Here is a 19,302-nt window from a genome sequence, read left to right as displayed (position 1 = left end):
TACAGGTAATCACTTTTATTAGTTTCTTATGTATCCTTTCAGAGAAGATACAAGTAAAAATGAACATATATTCTCTACCTTCTTTTCTTACACACAAGGTCGTACACCTCATACACACTTCTGTGATTTGCTTTTATCGTGTTAACAGTAGGTGTTGTACGCTACCTTGTGTGTGAGGCACAAGTCTGTAGGGCAAAACTTTTCTTTGCTTTTCATATTGAGTTACCTTTCAGTCCAGGGTCTCCCTCAGATGGACATCTAGGACTTTCCTTCTTCTCCCTTGGGGCTCCTTCTCCTGCACACAGGGTCCTGATATTTTTCTCCTTGCTGGCACTGTCCTTGAGGGCTGGAGTCGGATCCTTGAGGGCTGGAGTCGGATCCCTGAAGTCCTGCGTGTTCCCTGGCGCAGCGATGTCTGCTCAAGGCCTTCGCATCTTGGGAGGCGGTTTCACTCCTTCAGGTCCTGGGGAGTGAAGCATCTATGACAGTGGTCCCCAACCTTTTTGGCAGCAGGGACCTGTTTCGTGGAAGACAGTTTTTCCATGGACGGGGCTTTGAGGGGGTTCAGGCGGTAATGTAGCTATGGGGAGGGATGGGGAGCCGCAGGCAGAGGAAGCTTCGCCTGCTCGTCCACTGCTCACCACTTGCTGTGCGGCCCGGTTCCTAACAGGCCGTGGACAGATACTGGTCCACAGCCCCGGGGGTTGGGGACCCCTGATCTATGAGACAAAGCTTTCCTTTGCAGATGGTGACTACTTCTTGTGGCCAATTTTTAGTGCAAAGTCTTACCAAGGATTTCTTTCCATTTGGGTGTGTGAGTGTGAAATGGGAATGGGGATATAAAGAGAAAAAAAGGAAGAAAGTCAAATCCAGCCACTCATGTAAAACTTTTAATTTTTTGGTTCTATTTTTACATTATCTGTATCATTAACCTTTATTTCTGTTTATAAAAATTTTTTAAATACGTATTTGTTTTCTATTTAAAAAGATACTGCTTTTCCACTAAAAATAGTTCCTGGAATTCTTACTATTTATTTTTCTGTAAACAGTTTCCTATTTTCTATAGAGGTTTCCATCGATATTTTAATTGTACTGCATTAAATCTATGACTAAATTAGGAAAGATATTGTGTTCCTCAATATATTAATCATTTACACCCCAGAACGTAACATATTGCTTGTTCTATTCAAACCTACCTTTATTGTAATGCTTTTTTATTAGATCTAGTTGGGACTTTTCTAGGCTAATTTTATAAATGCTTTGCTAATTTTATAAATGTCTTAGCACCTTAGCATGGCTAACATACACTGGATTGTTCAAAAACAACTTTGAAAACAAATTAAGGGAAAAAAATCAGAATAATATACTGATGGAAAGTTATAAAACAGCAAAAAAGTCTGAATAATGAGGCTAATTAGCTTTACTGAATCCAAAATTCCCATGTCCTAAGGTAACACCATTCTCTCAAGACAGTGATTGGCACATGGCAATCCTTCCCTCAGTCAGGCGCCAGCGCCCTGCACAACTAGTTCCATTTGGGCAGACACCAACTCATTTCTAAGCTAAACTGTTTTGTAGTTCAAACCTCCCTAGGTTAGGGTTGCCAGATAAAACACAGGACAGTTAAATTTGCAATTCAGATAAACAAGTAATACTTTATTCTAGTATAAGTATTCCTTTTTTTTAACATCTTTATTAGAGTATAATTGCTTTACAATGGTGTGTTAGTTTCTGCTTTATAACAAAGTGAATCAGTTATACATATAAATATATCCCTATATCTCTTCCCTCTTGCATCTCCCTCCATCCCACCCTCCCTATCCCACCCCTCTAGGTGGTCACAAAGCCCTGAACTGATCTCCCTCTGCTATGCAGCTGTTTCCCACTAGCTATTTATTTTACATTTGGTAGTGTACATATGTCCATGCCACTCTCTCACTTTGTCCCAAATTACCCTTCCCCCTCCCATATCCTCAAGTTCTTTCTCTAGCAGGTCTGCACCTTCATTCCCATCTTGCCCCTAGGTTCTTCTGACCAGTTTTTTTCTAGATTCCATATATATGTGTTAGCATACAGTATTTGTTTTTCTCATTCTGACTTACTTCACTCTGTATGACAGTGTCTAGGCCCATCCACCTCACTACAAATAACTCAGTTTCATTCCTTTTTACAGCTGAGTAATACTCCATTGTGTATATGTGCCACATCTTCTTTACCCATTCATCTGTTGATGGACACTTAGGCTGCTTCCATGTCCTGGCTATTGTAAATAGAGCTGCAATGAACATTTTGGTATATGACTCTTTTTGAATTATGGTTTCCTCAGGGTATATGCCCAGTAGTGGGATTGCTGGGTCATATGGTAGTTCTATTTGTAGTTTTTTAAGGAACCTCCATACTGTTCTCCATAGTGGCTGTATCAATTTACATTCCCACCAACAGTACAAGAGGGTTCCCTTTTCTCCACACCCTCTCCAGCATTTATTGTTTGTAGATTTTTTTGATGATGGTCATTCTGACTGGTGTGAGATGATATCTCATTGTAGTTTTGATTTGCATTTCTCTAATGATTAATGATGTTGAGCATCCTTTCATGTGTTTGTTGGCACTCTATATATCTTCTTTGGAGAAAAGTCTATTTAGCTCTTCTGCCCATTTTTGGATTGGGTTGTTTGTTTTTTTGATATTGAGCTGCATGAGTTGCTTGTATGTTTTGGAGATTAATCCTTTGTCAGCTGCTTCATTTGCAAATATTCGCTCCCATTCTGACGGTTGTCTTTTCGTCTTGTTTATGGTTTCCTTTGCTGAGAAAAAGCTTTTAAGTTTCATTAGGTCCCATTTGTTTACTTTTGTTTTTATTTCCATTTCTCTAGGAGGTAGGTCAAAAAGGATCTTGCTGTGATTTATGTCATAGAGTGTTCTGCCTATGTTTTCCTCTAAGAGTTTGATGGTGTCTGGCCTTACATTTAGGTCTTTAATCCATTTTGAGTTTATTGTTGTGTATGGTGTTAGGGAGTGTTCTAATTTCATTCTTTTACATGTAGCTGTCCAGTTTTCCCAGCACCACTTATTGAAGAGGCTGTCTTTTCTCCACTGTATATTCTTGCCTCCTTTATCAAAGATAAGGTGACCATTTGTCTGTGGGTTTATCTCTGGGTTTTCTGTCCTGTTCCACTGATCTATATTTCTGCTTTTGTGCCAGTACCATACTGTCCTGATTACTGTAGCTTTGTAGTATAGTCTGAAGTCAGGGAGCCTGATTCCTCCAGCTCCATTTTTCTTTCTCAGGATTGCTTTGGCTATTCGGGGTCTTTTGTGTTTCCATTCAAATTGTGAAATTTTTTGTTCTGCTTCTGTGAAAACTGCCAGTGGTAGTTTGATAGGGATTGCATTGAATCTGTAGATTGCTTTGGTTAGTAGAGTCATTTTCACAATGTTGATTCTACTACTTCAAGAACATGGTATAACTCTCCATCTATTTGTATCTTTTTTAATTTCTTTTATCAGTGTCTTATAGTTTTCTGCATACAGGACTTTTGTCTCCTTAGGTAGGTTTATTCCTATGTATTTTATTCTTTTTCTTGCAATGGTAAATGAGAGTGTTTTCTTAATTTCACTTTCAGATTTTTCATCATTAGTGTATAGGAATGCAAGAGATTTCTGTGCATTAATCTTTTATCCTGCTACTTTACCAAATTCATTGATTAGCTCTAGTAGTTTTCTGGTAGCATCTTTAGGATTCTCTATGTATAGTATCATGTCATCTGCAAACAGTGACAGCTTTACTTCTTTTCCGATCTGGATTCCTTTTATTTCTTTTTCTTCTCTGATTGCTGTGGCTAAAACTTCCATAACGATGTTCAATAATAGTGGTGAGAGTGGGCAACCTTGTCTTGTTCCTGATCTTAGTGGAAATGGTTTCAGTTTTTCACCATTGAGGATGATGTTGGCTGTGGGTTTGTTATAGATGGCCTTTATTATGTGGAGGAAAGTTCCCTCTATGCCTACTTTCTGCAGGGTTTTTATCATAAATGGGTGTTGAATTTTGTCGAAAGCTTTCTCTGCATCTATTGAGATGATCATATGGTTTTTCTCCTTCAGTTTGTTAATATGGTGTATCACGTTGATTTGTGTAAATTGAAGAATACTTGCCTTCCTGGGATAAACCCCACTTGATCATGGTGTATGATCCTTTTAATGTGCTGTTGGATTCTGTCTGCTAGTATTTTGTTGAGGATTTTTGCATCTATGTTCATCAGTGATATTGGCCTGTAGTTTTCTTTCTTTGTGACATCTTTGTGTGGTTTTGGTATCAGAGTGATGGTGGCCTCGTAGAATGAGTTTGGGAGTGTTCCTCCCTCTGCTATATTTTGGAAGAGTTTGAGAAGGATAGGTGTTAGCTCTTTTCTAAATGTTTGATAGAATTCGCCTGGGAAGCCATCTGGTCCTGGGCTTTTGTTTGTTGGAAGATTTTAAATCACAGTTTCAATTTCAGTGCTTGTGATTGGTGTGTTCATATTTTCTATTTCTTCCTGGTCCAGTCTCGGAAGGTTGTGCATTTCTAAGAATTTTTCCATTTCTTCCAGGTTGTCCGTTTTATTGGCATACAGTTGCTTGTAGTAATCTCTCATGATCCTTTGTATGTCTGCAGTGTCAGTTGTTACTTCTCCTTTTTCATTTCTAATTCTATTGATTTGAGTCTTCTCCTTTTTTTCTTGATAAGTCTGGCTAATGGTTTATCAATTTTGTTTATCTTCTCAAAGAACCAACTTTTAGTTTTATTGATCTTTGTTATCATTTCCTTCATTTCTTTTTCATTTATGTCTGAGCTGATCTTTATGATTTCTTTCCTTCTGCTAACATTGGGGTTTTTTTGTTCTTCTTTCTCTAATTGCTTTAGGTGTAAGGTTAGGTTGTTTATTTCAGATGTTCCTTGTTTCTTAAGGTAGGATTGTATTGCTATAAACTTCCCTCTTAGAACTGCTTTTGCTGCATCCCATAGGTTTTGGGTCGTTGTGATTTTCATAAGTTTATTAATATGTGTCTTGGCGTGTTTCTCCTTGGATTTATCCTGTATGGGACTCACTGTGCTTCCTGGACTTGATTAACTATTTCCTTTCCCATATTAGGGAAGTTTTCAACTATAATCTCTTCAAATATTTTCTCAGTCCCTTTCTTTTTCTCTTCTTCTTCTGGGACCCCTATAATTCAAATGTTGGTGCATTTAATGTTGTCTCAGAGACCTCTGAGACTGTCCTCAATTCTTTTCATTCTTTTTTCTTTATTCTGCTCTGCAGTAGTTATTTCCACTATTTTATCTTCCAGGTCACTTATCCGTTCTTCTGCCTCAGTTATTCTGCTGTTGATTCCTTATAGAGAATTTAACTTCATTTATTGTGTTGTTCATCTGTTTGTTTGCTCTTTAGTTCTTCTAGGTCGTTGTTAAAAGTTTCTTGTATTTTCTCCATTCTATTTCCAAGATTTTGGATCATCTTTACTATCATTATTCTGAATTGTTTTTCAGGTAGACTGCCTATTTCCTCTTCATTTGTTAGGTCTGGTGGGTGTTTGCCTCACTACTTCATCTGCTGTGTGTTTCCCTGTCTTCTCATTTTGCTTAACTTACTGTGTTTGGGGTCTCCTTTTCACAGGATACAGGTTCATAGTTTCCATTGTTTTTGGTGTCTGTCCCCAGTGGCTAAGGTGGGTTCAGTGGGCTGGGTAGGCTTCCTGGTGGAGGGACTAGTGCCTGTGTTCTGGTGGATGAGGCTGGATCTTGTCTTTCTGGTGGGCAGGTCCATATCTGGTGGTGTGTTTTGGGGTGTCTGTGGCCTTGTTATGGTTTTAAGCAGCCTCTGTGCTAATGGGTGGGGTTGTGTTCCTGTCTTGCTAGTTGTTTGGCATAGGGTGTCCTGCACTGTAGCTTGACGGTTGTTGAGTGGAGCTGGGTTTTGGCGTTGAGATGGAGAGCTCTGCGAGATTTTCGCTGTTTGATATTACGTGGAGCTGGGAGGTCTCTTGTGGCCCAGTGTCCTCAAGTTGAGATGGAGAGCTCTGGGAGATTTTCACTGTTTGATATTACGTAGAGCTGGGAGGTCTCTTGTGGCCCAGTGTCCTGAACTTGGCTCTCCCACCTCAGTGGCACAGCCCTGATGCCTGGCTGGAGAACCAAGAGCCTGTCCTCCACATGGCTCAGAATTAAAGGGAGAAAAAAAAAGAAAGAAAGAAAGAAAGAAGAAGATAAAATAAAATAAAGTTATTAAAATAAAAAATAATTATTAAGAAAAAAATTTTTAAGTAAAAAACAAAACAAACAAAAAAAAAACGGACAGACACAACCCTAGGACAAATGGTAAAAGCAAAGCTATACAGACAAAATCACACACAGAAGCATACATATACACACTCACAAAAAGAGGAAAAGGGGGAAAAATCATAAATCTTGCTCCCAAAGTCCACCTCCTCAATTTGGGATGATTCGTTGTCTATTCATGTATTCCACAGATGCAGGGTCCATCAAGTTGATTGTGGAGCTTTAATCCGCTGCTCCTGAGGCTGCTGGGAGAGATTTCCCTTTCTCTGTTTGCACAGCTCCTGGGGTTCAGCTTTGGATTTGGCCCCGCCTCTGCGAGTAGGTCGCCTGAGGGCATCTGTTCTTCACTCAGACAGGACGGGGTTAAAGGAGCAGCTGATTCGGGGACTCTGACTCACTCACGCCGGGGGCAGGGAGGGGTACGGATGTGGGGCGAGCCTGCGGCGGCAGAGGCCGCCGTGACGTTGCACCAGCCTGAGGCGCGCCGTGTGCTCTCCCGGGGAAGTTGTCCCTGGATCCCGGGACCCTGGCGGTGGCGGGCTGCACAGGTTCCTCGGAAGGGGGTGTGGAGAGTGACCTGTGCTCGCACACAGGCTTCTTGGTGGCGGCAGCAGCAGCCTTAGCGTGTCATGCCCATCTCTGGGGTCCGCGCTGATAGCTGTGGCTCGCACCTGTCTTTGGAGCTCCTTTAAGCGGCGCTCTTAATCCCCTCTCCTCGCGCACCAGGAAACAGAGACAAGAAAAAGTCTCTTGTCTCTTAGGCAGCTGCAGACTTTTTTCCCGGACTCCCTCCCGGCTAGCCGTGGTGCACTAACCCACTTCAGGCTGTGTTCATGCCGCCAACCCCAGCCCTCTCCCTGCACTCCGACCGAAGCCCGAGCCTCAGCTCCCAGCCCCACCTGCCCCGGCGGGGGAGCAGACAAGCGTCTCGGGCTGGTGAGTGCCCGTCGGCCCCGCTTTGCCCCCCGCACTCCTGTTGCTGTGCTCTCCTCCGTGGCTCCGAAGCTTTCCCCCTCCGCCACCCGCATTCGCCGTCCGCAAAGGGGCTTCCTAGTGTGTGGAAACCTTTCCTCCTTCACAGCTCCCTCCCACTGCTGCAGGTCCCTTCCCTATTCTTTTGTCTGGTTTTTCTTTTTTTCTTTAGCCCTACCCAGGTATGTGGGGAGTGTCTTGCCTTTTGGGAGGTCTGAGGTCTTCTGCCAGCGTTCAGTAGGTGTTCTTTAGGAGTTGTTCCAAGTGTAGATGTATTTCTGATGTATTTGTGGAGAGGAAGGTGATCTCCGCGTCTTACCCTTCCGCCATCTTGAAGCTCCTCAGTATTCCTAAGTATTCCACGTTCATTGTTTATCTGAAATACAAATTTTAACTGGAGATCTATTTCTATGTCTATACCTATACTTATCTATCTATCTATAAATATGTGTATGTGTGTGTGTATGTGTGTGTGTGTATTTCTAATATTTTCCTAAATCTGGCAATCTTACGCCCTACCCAAGATATTATTACCAACTAGTTTTATTTTCTGGTCTGAGTGATAAACCTAGTTCACAATTAATGTGCTGGCTAATGGAGATAAAGTTTTTGAAACCAATCAAGTAATAAAAGTACATCTTTTAAAGCATTCAATGGTTTGCAGTCCACACTTTCCAGGATATAAAAGAGCAGGCCGGAAGGCTCAAGCCTCCATGTTCAAATCAATGATACACTTTTATTGAACTGATTGCTCCAATTCATCTATCCTAAGAAGCCTGATCTTGGGGCTTCCCTGGTGGCGCAGTGATTGAGAGTCCGCCTGCCGATGCAGGGGACATGGGTTCGTGCCCTGGTCCGGGAAGATCCCACCTGCCACGGAGCAGCTGGGCCTGTGAGCCATGGCCGCTGAGTCTGCGTGTCCGGCGCCTGTGCTCCGCAGCGGGAGAGGCCTGATCCTTAGTATACCTGCCTAAGAATTCATTCCTTCCCTAGCTTCTGGTTCTCTCAGAATCTTCCATACCAGAGCCTTCCTGCTTCATCTGAGCTCTCCATTACTGGCTGAAGCTCACTCATGGAAGTGTGCTTTCTGTGTGCCAACCCTGCACATCCTCTGGCTCCTGGATGCAGTCTGCTGCCTGTCCGTGACTTTCTGCCATTCCTCCCCCTGCACAGCCCTCTGGCACTCCTTCCAGCCACAGTCCCATTCTTCTATCACCCCAAGTGATCTTTAAGAACTCCACTCCCCACTGCAGATTGACTGGGAGAAGGGTGTGAGAAGCCCCTGATGGTGGGCACTCACAGCTGGCCTTGGTGTTCTCCGGTCAAACATAATTTCACAGAACAAACATCAGACAAGGCCCCTGAGACCAGGCTGGATCAAGACAGAAACAAGTCCACTCTGTAATCATGTCTGAACACAGACAAAAACACTGTCCAGACCACAAAAATGACCACCCAAATATGCCCTAGCCTGGCCAGCAGAAGTGACTGCTGCTTCTTTACCAATTACGGCTTAGCTTTACTCTAGTCCTCCCTCCTTCTAGATAAGGTTCATTAAGATCCCCAGTCACAGAATTGCCCCTGCTTCCCGACAGCCTTCAGTCCAAAGCAAGCTCTTGCCTCCTTAAGCTCGCCTTAAAATGAACTAACTAGAGCCCAGATCCTATAGTAAGTCTTTTCAAACCCCCATGGTTACTGAGATGCATGCCATGGGATGCTGTCTCCCCCTTTCTAGGAGCAATAAACCCAAATGCTAAACTGCAGGGGTGTTCCGGGTGCTCTTTGACTGGAGGACATTGACAACTCCCAGCAACATCAATAGTCTTCAAGGTCACTCCCAGGATGGAGCAAAAGTGGCAGGCATTTTGTCAAGCCCCAAGCTGCACTGTGTTCCCTAGAGGTACTCTTATCTCTGGATCCTGCCTAGCCAGTCGAAGCTTACAGCAGGGCTCTAGGGGAGGGTTACAGGGTCTGCCCACCTGTCAGAGGTCAACTTTCCAGCCCTCTCACTCAGAACCACCTGGCTATTGGGGGTTAGCCCCACTTGGCTATTGGGGGGTAACCCCACTCTGCTGGTTTCACTGTGATTGGGTGGGACCAATAAATCTAGAAGAAGTAAGCCCTATGGGCCGTTACCATCTAACTGAAGAACTATGGTTTATAGCTCTGTCCTCACACCCTAGAACAACAATCTTTTCCTTGCAGAAGTACCCACTTCTCTGTCAGTGATCAAAGAGCAAGAAGAATGTTAGGCTTAGCATATACTCAACTCAAAGTTGGTACAGGAGTACCTATGCTATTATTAAAGTTCAAGAGAAAAGAATCCCTGTCTAGCATATGAAGCTGAAACAAGCAGCTTTAAATACCCACCAAAGTCTAGAAATTTCACAACACAGATATTATAAAGAATCTTTAAAAAAAAAGTCAGGTTATCTGCCAGGCTTCCTTGGGAAGCAACTCTGACCATCCAAGGATCTAGGAGGTGAACCCCCCTCTCTGGCCTCAAATATACAACCACCAAAAATTATCCTTCCAAACATAGCAGTGTTGGTTGAATTCCACTTTGTAGAATTACTGTGGGCTGCTGTTTTGTACCTCCCCCATAGGAGAATGTGAGTCCTGTCTCTGTTAGGGTATGTGCTTTCTTGACTTATCCTTAGGACGCCAACATTTGTCTGTCTGTCTGGATTCAGCTTCCACCACATTTGTTGCTGGCAGCAGGGTCAGCAGCAGGGTCTACTTGCCCTGATCTAGAGAAGTCAGTCTCCCATCTGATGGCCCCTGGGACCCAGTGCCCTTGCCACTGTACCCACCAATTCCCTTCTTGGCAGGACTTACCAATAGTCACCTATAGAGTGGTACTAACCTTTTCCTCTGTTCTCTTCCCTCAACTTTGTTGTCATGCTCATTCCTACTCAGTTTAGACTTTCTTCCCATTTGCTGCTTCTCTTCCTTAACTCACTAGTGTTTAATCTAAGTTCTCTAGTTTTAGTAGGATTCAGGTCACTGCTTTTTGGACAGGGAACAAATCATACCATAGGATTACTCAAAATTAAGCTAGAAGATCTCTAAGGTCCCTTTCAACTCTACAATTACATGATCTTTGGAACACTGTTCTCTCTAACTTCTACCTGCTAAATAAATAATTCAACTAGAACTTTCACTTTAGTGGGTACTTTATTAACTCTGTTTAGAGTTAATTTTGGAGACAGAAGACCAGCTCATAAACAAGTTTCTCAACCCTAGAAATAGAGAAATTTAAATTAAGCAACAAAACAGTATTGTTTTCAATCAGTCGAACTGACAAAGATTAAAAATAACAGTAATTCCCAGAATAGGCAAAATTAATGGGATAGTACTTTGGTACATCTTTCTGGAAAAGAACCAGGTAACATATACTAACATTTTAAATATACCATAGTCTACATTTAGGAATTTAAGAGTTCTTTATATATATATATATATATATATATATTTTTTTTTTTTTTTTTTTTTTTTGCGGTACATGGGCCTCTCACTGTTGTGGCCTCTCCCGCTGCGGAGCACAGGCTCCGGACGCACAGGCTCAGCGGCCATGGCTCACGGGCCCAGCCGCTCCGCGGCATGTGGGATCCTCCCGGACCGGGGCACAAACCCGCGTCCCCTGCATCGGCAGGCAGACTCTCAACCACTGCGCCACCAGGGAAGCCCTAGAGTTCTTTATATATGTTTGATTGACATTTTGCTGATAGTGAAGTCGTGCATATTTTCATGTATGTGTTGGCCATTTGTGTCTCTCTTTTTGGAAAAGTGTCTTTAAATACTTTGCCATTTAAAAATGGAATTGTTTGGTTTTTTGCTATTGAGTTGTATGAGTTCCTTACATATTTTGGATATTAACTCCTTTTCAGATAGCTGGTTTGCAAATATTTTCTCTCATTCCATAGGTTGCCTTTTAATGCTGATTATTTCTTTTGTTGTGCAGAAGCTTTTTAGTTTGATGTACTTCCACTTTATTTTTGCTTTCATTGCTTGTGCTTCTGGTGTCATGTCCAAAAGTCTTTCCCAAAGCCAATGTCAAGGAGATTTTCCCCCTATGTTTTCTTCTATGAGGTTTATAGTTTTGGGTCTTACATAAATGTTTAATTCATTTTGAGTTACTTTTTTAAAAATAGTGTAAGATAGGGGTCCAGTTTCATTCTTCTTCATGTGGTTAAACAGTTTTCCCAACACTATTTATGGAGAAGACTCTCCTTTCCCCATTAAGTCTTCTTGGCTCCCTTGTCAAATATTAGTGACAATGCAGAGGAAAAATGAAAAACTGGTCCTGGGATAGTTTCTGAATGTAAGGAGGAAATTCGACCCTAAACCCAACTTTCCATAGCTGACAACAGCAAGTAAGTATTTAGAGAAAATATAGTCACCTAAGGTCAAGTCAAAAAGAGGGGCTAACTAATTATGAACTGTCCTTGTGAATTGATGTTCTAGAGAAAGAGATAATAAAGTGGAATATATAAATGTATAAAGGATATATCACCTTCTATTTTAGAAATCACATATTCAGGCAAGCATTTGTAAGTGCATACTAAAAAGTGTTTGCACACTTGAGGCTGGAGAGTTAAACTTTGTTATAGCTCACATTCTAGAACTTATATATGAACTGGTAGTAGAATTTACTGAAAATCATGATTCATAGTTTTACCACACAGTAGAGTTCATTAAAAAATTACAACTAAAAAAACAATAGAAAGGATCAATGAAACTAAAAGCTGGTTCTTCGAAAAGATAAACACAATGGATAAACCTTTAGCTACACTCATCAAGAAAAAAAGGCAGAAGGCCCAAATCAATAAAATCAGAAATGAAAAAGAAGTTACAACCAACATCACAGAAGTACACAGGATCATAAGAGACTACTATGAACAACTATATACCAATAAAATGGACAACCTGGAAGAAATGGACAAATTCTTAGAAAAGTATAATTTTCCAAGACTGAACCAGGAAGAAACAGAAAATATGAACAGGTCAATCACCAGTAATGAAACTGAATCAGTAATTTTAAAATTCCCAACAAACAAAAGTCCAGGATCAGATGGCTTCACAGGTGAGTTCTATCAAACATTTAAAGAGTTAACAACATCTATCCTTCTTAAACTATTCCAAAAAAATTGCAGAGGAAGGAACACTTCCAAACCCATTCTATGAAGCCACCATCATCCTGATACCAAAACCAGACAAAGATATCACAAAAAAAGAAAATTACAGGCCAATATCACTGATGAATATAGATGCAAAAATCCTCAAGAAGATATTAGCAAACCAAATCCAACAATACATTAAAAGGATCATGGGATCATACACTATGATCAAGTAGGATTTATCCCAGGGATACAAGGATTTTTCAATATCCACAAATCAATCAATGTGACACACCACATTAATAAATAGAAGAATAAAAGCCATATGATCATCTCAATAGATGCAGAAAAAGCTTTTGATAAAGTTCAACATCAATTTATGATAAAAACTCTCCAGCAAGTGGGCATAGAGGGAACATACCTCAACATAATGAAGGCCATATATGACAAACCCACAGCGAACATCCTACTCAACAGTGAAAAAGCTGAAAGCATTTCCTCTAAGATATTAGTTAGAAGACAAGCATATCCACTCTTGCCACTTTTATTCAACATGGTTTTCGAAGTCCTAGCCATGGCAATCAGAGAACAAAAAGAAATGAAAGAAATCAAAATTGGAAAGTAAGAAGTAAAACTGTCACTGTTTTCAGATGACGTGATACTATACCTAGAAAATCCTAAAGATGTCACTAGAAAACCATTAGAGCTCATCAATGAATTTGGTAAAGTTGCAGGATACAAAATTAATATACAGAAATCTGTTGCATTTCTATACACTAACCACAAATTATCAGAAAGAGAAATTAAGGAAACATTCCCATTTACCTTTGCATCATAAATAATAAAATAACTAGGATCAAACCTACCTAAGGAAGAAAAAGACATGTACTTGGAAAATTATAAGACACTGATGAAAGAAACTGAAGGTGACACAAATAGATGGAAAGATATACCGTGTTATTGGATTGGAATAATTAATATGGTTAAAATGACCATACTACCCAAAGCAATTTACAGATTCAATGCAATCACTATAAAAATACCAATGGCATTTTCACAGAACTAGAATAAATAATTTTAAAATTTGTATGGAAATACAAAAGACCCTGAATAGCCAAAACTATCTTGAGAAAGAAGAACAGAGCTGGAGGAATCATGCTCCCTGACTTCAGACTATACATTAATCAAAACAGTATGGGAGGGCTTCCCTGGTGGCGCAGTGGTTGAGAGTCCGCCTGCCGATGCAGGGGACACAGGTTCGTGCCCCGGTCCGGGAAGATCCCACATGCCGTGGAGCGGCTGGGCCTGTGAGCCATGGCTGCTGAGCCTGCACGTCCGGAGCCTGTGCTCCGCAACGGTAGAGGCCACAACAGTGAGAGGCCCGCGTACCACAAAAAGAAAGAAAGAAAAAAAAACAGTATGGGACTGGCACAAAAACAGACACATAGATCAATGGAACAGGATAGAGAGATCAGAAATAAATTCCCACACTTATGATCAATTAATCTATGACAAAGAGGCAAGAATATACAATGGAGAAAAGATAGTCTCTTCAATAGCTGGTGCTGAGAAAACTGGACAGCAACATGTAAAAGAATAAAATCAGAACATTCTCTAACACCATACACAAAAATAAACTCAAAATGGAATAAACACCTAAAAGACCAGATACTATAAAACTCCTACAGGAAAACATAGGCAGAACACACTTTGACATAAATCATAGCAATATTTTTTTGAATCCATCTCCTAAAGCAAAGGAAACAAATGCAGAAATAAACAAATAGGACCTAATTAAACTTAAAAGCTTTTGCGCAGCGAAAGAAACCATTGACAAAAGGAAAAGACAACCTACTGAATAGGTGAAGATATTTGCAAATAATATGACTGATAAGGGGCTAATATCCAACATATATAAACAGCTCATATAACTCAACATCAAAAAAAAAAACCAATTAAAAAATGGGCATAAGAACCAAAGAGACGTTTTTCCAAAGAGGAAATGAAGATGGCCAACAAGCACATGAAAAGATGCTCAATATCGCTTATTATCAGGGAAATTCAAATCAAAACCACAATGAGATATCACCTCACACCTGTCAGAATGGCTACCATCAAAAAGAACACAAATAAAAAATGTTGGTGAGGATGTGGAGAAAAGGGAACCTTCCTACACTGTTGGTGGGAATGTAAATTGGTGCAACCACTGTGGAAAACACCATAGAGGTTTCTCAAAAAACTAAAAATAGAACTACCATATGACCCAGCAATTCCACCCCAGGTATATATTTGGAAAAAGCCAAAAAACTAATTCGAAAAGATACATGAACCCTAACGTTCACAGTAGCATTATTTACAATTGCCAAGGTATGGAAGTAACCTAAGTGTCCATCAACAGATGAATGGATAAAGAAGATGTGGTGTATATATATATATATATATATATATATATATATATGTATACACACAACAGAATACTATTCAGCCATAAAAAAGAATGAAGTAATGCCATTTGCAACAACAGATGGACTTGGAGGGCATTATGCTAAAAGAAGTTAAGTCAGACAGAGAAAGTTAAATACTGTATGATATCACTTATATGTGGAATCTAAAAAATAGAACAAACTAGTGAATAAAACAAAAAAGCAGCAGATTCTCAGATATAGAGAACAAACTAGTGGTTACCAGTGGGGAGAGGGAAGGGAGGAAGGGCAATACAGGGGTAGGGGAAAAAAAAGGGTTATTATGGGGTTATATGAAATCATGGTGTGTGAAAACTTTGAAAATCATAAAGCGCTAAAGAATTTAAAGATTCCTTCATTCAATAAAAAAATTACAACTCAATGAAACTGTATATATATATATATATGTATATTTAAATATCATTGATTTCAAGTCTATAATTCTTTCCTTCCTTCCTTTTTTTGTCAGGGGTTTGAGGGAAAACATCTAATCAACAAGTTTGCACAGGGCTAGATTGTCAAAGACCTGATTTCTTCATATTATATAATCATACTACTTGTGCATTTAAAAAACAATTTAAACTCATAGATAAATTCATTATTTTTTTTGTTACTTCCTTCTATCATATAAAACCTTCCAGAATGATAAGGAGACTGAGGCTCTATTCACAATTAAGTTCAACTGTCAGGAATGAATAAACATCTTCCTTATCCACAGGAAGGGTGTGAACCAAACAGTGAACAACCACGCAAGTTAGGCTGTTGGTTTTCTCCATTCAGATGATACGGTGCATCCTAGCTCAGAAGAGGAAAACAGCATGGTTTTGTACCAGATTATTGGATGGAGAATGGGATAAATTTTCTGACTTCTCTGAGATCAGTCTTCCAGAAAGAGTTGTTTTGCTTGATGTTTTGTTTCCACAACATTTAGACACCAACTCTCAATTGTAATATTCTAAACACGAAAGTCATAAATTATAAGGGATTTTTGAAGCACTCTTCATAACCATCTGTGTTGTTCTTTCCCTTTACTAGCATGGGTAATTTGGAGTTAATTGTAGAGTTAATACGTAGGAAATAAATACCACATGATTTTCAGGTTAAAGGTGAGAAAAAAGGAGAAAGGGCATTTCCTGTACCTTGATGAAACACTATTCCATCTGCAGAAGTAGCTGTAGCTCACATATGTGACTCATATTAGAACAGCAACCTAATATAAAAAGTGCATCACGTCCTGGCAAACAGTGTAAGATGACAGGCTGCTTATCTTATTGGCCTGATGCAATCCTGGAATTTCCTGAATTGAAATACAATTTAGAACCAGAGGCAGGGACCCTGGGCTCTTTGGCCTTTAGCTAATTCTGCCCCTCCTCCTCCTTTTAAATGCATTTTTCTGTTTCTGTCCTTTCTTATGTGTGAGGTGATCATTGCTAAGAATTAGAGGAGTGCCAGACACTCCTCTAAATGTTTAATTCTTTTAACTTTAATCATCCCATTTTACACACAAGGCAACCGAGATGCAAAAATCCTATGTAATTTCTTTAGGTCACACGGGCAAAAATGTAAGACTCTTCCCTTTGAGACTCATATATGAGGGTCTTTGCCTTCAGAGCTCAGGTTGTGCCTAAGTCTTCCAGGAAGCCCCACTCTCGGAAAGACCATGCCCCCTGTGAGCTGTGACAAAGAGGCATTGGCACCTCGGTAAACTCAGAGGTCTGGTCATCCATTTTTAACCTTGAAACTGAAGCTTTCCTTTAACTATATTAGAATCTTATTTTTCTACAATTGTTTCAGATTGCTGTTAGTATTTTGTCTTCAGTGTTTTACTAGAAAAGGGTCACCACCTAAGATCTCCACCTACATTTTTAGGATTTAAATAATGGGATTTACAGACTTCCCTGGTGGCCCCGTGGTTAAGAATCTGCTTGCCAATGCAGGGGATACGGGTTCGAGCCCTGGTCCGGGAAGATCCCACATGCCGCGGAGCAACTAACCTGTGCACCACAACTACTGAGCCTGCGCTCTAGAGCCCACGAGCCACAACTACTGAAGCTCGTGCACCTAGAGCCCGTGCTCCGCAACAAGAGAAGCCACCGCAATGAGAAGCCCGCACACTGCAAGGAAGACCCAAGGCAGCCAAAAATAAAATATAAATAAACACATTTTTAAATAATGGGATTTACTTATCTATTTGGGGTTTTAAGATTATTTTTAGATAAAATCAAATGATGAAGTCAAAATCTTTTATAGCTCATTATTTTGTTCTGGATTTAATAACAATATTTATATAAATAAGAGATCAGAAGAGAAAAACAGGCAAGGACTATGTTGGTTTGATGATTATCCTCAGGTCTCACACAATTCAAAATCCATACATCCTCCACTTCTTATCATTGTATATGAATGGAGGAAACTATAAATGTCTTATAATCCTGGAGGCCATCTCAATGATGGCTTTCATTCAGCCTTGGATATTTTCCACCTGGCAGCCACACCAATCCAAAGTACCTATGCCCTCTGGTACTTTGCTAGGAAGGCAAGGAGCACAGAGTGAGTATAGATCGATTGCCCAAACTTACTACCTGGATCCCAGGTGTCCAGGACAGGTGTCTCTAATACCTCCGAGCCAGGGATGGAATTAGATATTCAGAGTTCATCTCAGCCTGAGGCTCTTTCACTACTTCAGTTTACTCTTGAGACAGAGTTCAACTCTTCCTCTCATGTGTTCCTGGAGTTACTAGAATGTTTCAAAGGTTTAAGTCAAGGTTCGTGGACCTCACCAATAGCACAGGGTCACTGTTCTGTTAGGGCGTCTGGCAAGTGCTACTTCAAGGTGCCTTTCTTACCTATAAAGACTGACTTCTATTTAAAAAAGGACATGTCATACCTAACTAATGGAGGATGAACAGCACTTTTCTATTAGAATATAAATTCTAATTAAATGACAAGTATGATTTATAACCACATATAGACAAAAAAACGAACACAACTGATGCTTTGATTATTGCTTTTTTTCTTTTAATTTTTTGGCTGCGTTGGGTCTTCATTGCTGCACATGGGCTTTTCTCTAGTTGTGGCAAGCAGGGGCTACTCTTCACTGCAGCGTGTGGGCTTCTCACTGCACTGGCTTCTCTTGTTGCGGAGCACGGGCTCTAGGTGCGCAGGCTTCAGTAGTTGTGGCTCACGGGCTCTAGAGCGCAGGCTCAGTAGTTGTGGCACACGGGTTTAGTTGCTCCGTGGCATGTGGGATCTTCCTGGACCAGGGCTCGAACCCGTGTCCCCTGCATTGGCAGGCGGATTTTTAACCACTGCACCACCAGGGAAGTCCTGATTATGGCTTATTTGAAGACTAATTCCTATCTCTCCCCACCCTTCCCCACCCTGTGACATATTAAATATAATCAGTACATTTACCATTTTAAGATGGAGGAGTACCTATAGAGGGGATACTGATGGGAAGAAGTTGATTTACCCCCTCAGAACCCTGGAAATGCTCAGGGATTAGAAGTGCCGAGCACCTCAGAAGTCAGAGAGTGAGGCATGTGAGTGCGTGTGTGAGGACCGAAAGCAGGGGATTGTTTGAAAGTCTGTATAATCAACAGTCAGCTTGCTAGGTTGCCATTCACACTCTAAGTAGTAGGGCCCTCCCCCTTCCCAACACTTTCAGCAGAAGGGATGCTTTGGAGAAATTAGACCAGAGGCTCTGGGCTTGAGGATGCCAGGAATAGAGGAGAATGAGGATGAAATGACACATTTAAAACAAGTAAGTGATATTCTGCATACTGAAAAGTAAAACCATTCTCCTTCCCCACTGAATTTCAGACTAACAGTAACCAGTCTTATAAATACAGGCAGGAGATGGCAAGATGGACAGCCTCAGGAAAAAATGTCTATAGAGAATGACCTTTGGGGTTACATGATGAAAAAGGCAGCTGGCCACCTGTTTGCTCTAAAATAAAGACCACCAACTAACAAGACTGTTCACTCATACTACTTGAATTATGTATGTGAAAAAATATATATATACATATGTAAAAAAATTATATATATACCTAAGTGGTTACATTTAAGGCAGAGAACAATAAGATGAAAAGGGCAGGAGATTGCTGTGTTTTGGTACATGACTTTAGCAGTTATATGATATTTTAAAACTATGGACTAATATTACTTTGGTGAAAGTGATATAATATACAGTTAATAGTAAATTGTTTTATTTCTTATCAATGAATACGTTAAGAAGTGCACACCTTAATGGAATACCACTCACGTACTTGTGTGTGGACTGCTAATGGCACAGAGCTTTGTGGAGAAAATTTCACAGCATCTATCAAATTAAAAAATCTACTTACTACGCAACATAGAAATTCTTCTCTAGGAATAAATCTACAGAAATACTCTCCCAAATACGCAGCTATATATGTAAATGAATTTCAAT

At 40.5% G+C, this 19,302-nt stretch overlaps 1 long non-coding RNA gene across 1 annotated transcript in view; it reads right to left on the bottom strand.

Moving 5' to 3' along the window:
* Positions 1-331: 331 nt before the first annotated feature.
* Positions 332-19,302, bottom strand: part of LOC132419857 (uncharacterized) — a 31,156-nt gene continuing 12,185 nt past the window's right edge. The window contains exons 3-4 of the long non-coding RNA XR_009518260.2: positions 7,488-7,661; positions 332-463 (exon numbers count right to left, since the gene is read on the bottom strand). This is a non-coding gene — a long non-coding RNA (uncharacterized lncRNA). The remainder of the gene's footprint in view (positions 464-7,487; positions 7,662-19,302) is intronic.

The sequence above is a fragment of the Delphinus delphis genome, chromosome 2 (assembly GCF_949987515.2).
Source record: "Delphinus delphis chromosome 2, mDelDel1.2, whole genome shotgun sequence".
Classification (NCBI taxonomy): domain Eukaryota; kingdom Metazoa; phylum Chordata; class Mammalia; order Artiodactyla; family Delphinidae; genus Delphinus; species Delphinus delphis.
This window is presented reverse-complemented; position numbering and strand designations above follow the sequence as displayed.